Raw genomic sequence first — 4,160 nt, 5'->3', positions numbered from 1 at the left:
ATGGAGTTAGGCCTCAAATGTATGCCAGTGCATGCATCAACCAACCCCCCTCCACCTCTCCCCCCTTCTTCCTTCTCCTGGCCAGGAGCTGTTTACCTCTCTATCAGCGGTGCTCTCTAAAAGCAGGGACCCCATCCATATTCACCGGCCTCAAACTCCTCTGCTTATCTCCCCCCCCCCAACCCTTGAAAAACCTCCCCGTGTTCCCCTCTGCACATACATACATACATAAACACGTCTTTATGGAGGCAAGAGGCAAACGCGCTGGGCCAGGAGGGGGTCGGGGATAAGAATCACCTTGAATTCAAAGCAGAGGATTGTGGGTCCTCGGCGGGCGGACGGACAGGGAGCCAGCCACACAGGCAAAGGCTCACACAGGCTAAGGCTCACGCCGGCATGACACACGAACCACGAGGCAGGTAGAGGGAGGCATTAGGGGATGTCGGAGGATGTGTGCACCAGGGGCCATTGGCAATTCAGGGGATTTGAAATGGTGAGGTGTGATGCTTATGAAACTGTGTGTTGTTAGATGTTATGCATCATTAGGCGGCAGGTGCATGTACGGGTTGTGTTGCTGCATGTGCATACATGTTTGTGTGTTAGTTTCTGATACAAGTGTAGATCCTCCACCTCATGGAGTGAGCATTGGACATGTGAAGTCTTTTAAAATTCATACTTAAAGATATCGAAATTTTGAATTACATTTTGTTCATTTTTTTAAATGACTCCAAAGAGCCGCAAAACCTCAAGTGACACGATAAATATCTGTTTTGACCACTTCAGAAGTTACTGAGAACTGTAATTGGATTAGCAGTTATTCCCAACATGGAGATTTACATGAAGTGGACAAGTCACTTATGTTGGTGGCTGCTTTGAAAATGGGAGCAGGAGACTGGCTGGTAGGAGTTGACAGAATAAGTGAGGGGCTCAAAGAGTGCTTGAGCAGAAGCAGAGACACATGGAGTAGGGGGGACCGGTACCCCATTCCTCTGCAAGCTGCGTTGTTTGGGGGATTGAAGTTGGGAACTCTCTCCACTACTAATTGCGCGCTGGTGCCATTCATGAATATTCATTCTGGCGTGTTCAGACCCCGCCTAATTAGCGAGAGAGGAAGAAGCTCGCACCTTTTACCACAAGAAAAGCGCCCCCCATTCGCATTCTCAGGGGGATGCTGGCAGAATAGCCCAAGTTCATTAGCCAAAAAAAGAAAGCGAAAAAAGTTACCTGCAAATCACGGGACGATTTGGTCTTCAAAATGGATGGGCAAACAGGTTTTTCTCCCTATTGCATATTTAGTGCCTATTACGCATGTCTATCAAAAAAAAAAAAAAAAAACTGGAAACGAAATACAATTATCTGATTGAGTGCGTTGGTGGATATTATTCTACTCGCTGTAGTTGGAGGGTACATCACATGAATTTTAAAATCTAAACATAGCTCGTGGCAGGTCGAAATGTTCCCCCTGGAATTGAGGAAGACTTGTATTTAACATCTAATGTGAGGCCGAGGCCGTTTTTAAGAGTGTGAGCGTATTATTTCAGGTGCACCTGTGGTGATAAAACTTGATCAGCTTAAACTTTACTTCAATGTTTGCATATTTAAAACCTTAGGATGAAGACTAAAATAACCTGCCCTAAAATCTAACTTTTCGCTTTAAAAACATCTAATTCATGTTTGGATTATTTTCAGTTGTTTTCTGATTAATAACACAATTTTATTATCTGCATTATTTTATCACCTTATTGAAGAGAGCAGAGAACTCTTAACTATTTGTCATGGGTCATTTTTACACATCATTATTTATTCTTTAGGCCTACAGTGCATCCTGCACCGAGAGACAGAAGAGAGAACGTTGTTTGAAGGGTCGATGGGGTCCTATTGGCTGAGGTGCGTCCTGACAATACCTGCTGCATAATAAGCAGACTAGGGGAAAGATTAACACGTGACTGACGGAGGAGAAAAAAGAGAAAAGGCCCTTCATTCTAATAAATCCCCTAAATTACAGAAGCACCGAAATACACTCACTGCATTTAGTTAAAGATCGTTTCCAAAACAATTTAAACAAGCACATTAAGTTTGGGCACATTTAGTGTCCTTTGCGTGTTAAAATTATTTTTTAGAGAGTCAGTTTTTTTTTGTCTGTCCAGTTCCTGCATGTTCGCTTTATGTCAAGACGCCACAGGAAAGAAAGTCGCGAGAAAGTGGAGAATAAATCAGAGAATTGTGTTTTCAGGGTGATACAAAGAAGAGACTTGTGCACACACTTATTGCTGGTGAAAGGGTCACCCAACTTCCTCCACACTCTACGGTTCACAATATAGTGTGCCTCGCGACTTCTTCCTATTTTTTAGTTTTTTCTTAAATCCATCATATCGTGTTCATTTCCAGCCTGCTTTTTTCATGTACGGCCCGTCATTCACCACAAACTTCTGTGTGATCCCTTTCATCAAGCGCACCATGGAAACTAGTGCGTCCAGGCAAAAATGCACCTCAGCGCAACACAAGGCCATATTCTTTACAAAAGGGCCAAAGCATCTGGATCTTTCTTTTCCAGCAGCTCCTCGCTGGCATGGCAAAGCACAAGACTGGCTCTGTGTGGCAGAAACCACTGCTTTTTATAGACTGGGAGACAAGAATGACTGAATGGCTAACGCATCTTCATTAACTGAGAGCTGCATGGAGAGTCATAGCAGCGACACACAGACACTGAAGTCTCTCAGGAGTTTTAGCACTGACAATAAGGAACGTCCTGGCTGAGATTGCTCTTGTGCAATGTGCAATTTATCTATTAACGTTTAGGATTTCCCCGGTTATATTCTATCATCTAGAATTGCAATAAATAATGCTGAGTTCAATAAATACATGTATTGGTATAATGCTTTTATAGTTTAATCCATGCCATGTTTAAATGAGGCACTTTAATCATGCAAATTATTATTCATCGAGAATCAAAGGGAAAAAAAAGATGTTTACAAAATGTAACATATTAATCATTAGAAGTGTGTCTTAAAATGAGATCTATCACGAATACAGCCAGTAAAAAGGACATAGCTCTGAAAACATCATGATATATCTTAAAATCTGATGTTGTTACTAATAATTTGCCCCTAAAAGGACATGCCGATAACTCGCGCGGATTGTCTCCCACTCATCTCAAATATATATATATATATATATATATATATATATATATATATATATAAAGAACGGGTGGACAAAAACCACGCCTTTCAAGAGACGATGACGAGCACCTGTGACCCCGACAACATCTTCCACACACACACACACACACAGACACACACACACAACCGCTACATTGTTAACGCTGGAGACAAGAGTACAGCAAGGACGCGGTCACAGCGAAAAGGAAACAATTTACCTTTTAGTCATGTAGTCCCGGATTAAAATGAACACTAGAGTTGAGTCGTCCTGTAAATAGACAGAGAGTAGTCGCGTGCGGGAAGATGACAACAAACAAACACGCGGAAGAGATAAAAAAAAAAAGGCAAAACATTGCTTTCAGGTAAATGATTAAAATGGGACTGTTGCGCGTGAAAAACCTTCCAAAAAGGCTGCTGTTTTAGAAGGAGTGGAACATGTGCCTGATTGCAGAGTTTTAGGCGAATGGAACGGGAGAGATGTAAGATTTGTTTAAAGCCCCGCATTTCCATTTAAGAACGTGATTGTGTTTGCAAAGATCCCTTTCAATCTTCGCATCTCCCCCCCCCCCCCCTTCTCTCTACCCCTCAGCGTCTCTGAGGCTGCTTTGCAATTCATAGAATTGGTAATTTGCTATTGGGACAAAACGTGAAGGGAAAAATAATCAGATCAACCGGGAGAGGTAGTGAGGAAGGAGCCAGGAGGAAGAAACACAAGGTTTCTCTCTCCAAGTTGCTGCTTAGTAAAATGCTTCGAGAGGTAAATGATATAAAAAAAATATAGTCTATTTTACGTATAAGACTACATTTCCAGGGAAAACTGCAGCAGCTTGGCAGTGAGGATACAATGTCTTGTAAAAATGAAGAGACTGTTTTATGATGACTGATAATTATCCGATATGGCACTTAACCTTCGGGATTTCAAAATAAGATACTGAACGATGTGAATAAACTGTGTATAAAATCTGTCACCTGCACTATACGTGTGTATGTGTTTGTGGG

This window comes from Anarrhichthys ocellatus, unplaced genomic scaffold, assembly GCF_004355925.1.
Source record: "Anarrhichthys ocellatus isolate YVR2014 unplaced genomic scaffold, GSC_Weel_1.0 scaffold13, whole genome shotgun sequence".
Taxonomy (NCBI): Eukaryota; Metazoa; Chordata; class Actinopteri; order Perciformes; family Anarhichadidae; genus Anarrhichthys; species Anarrhichthys ocellatus.
Note: the sequence above shows the minus strand (reverse complement) of the source record.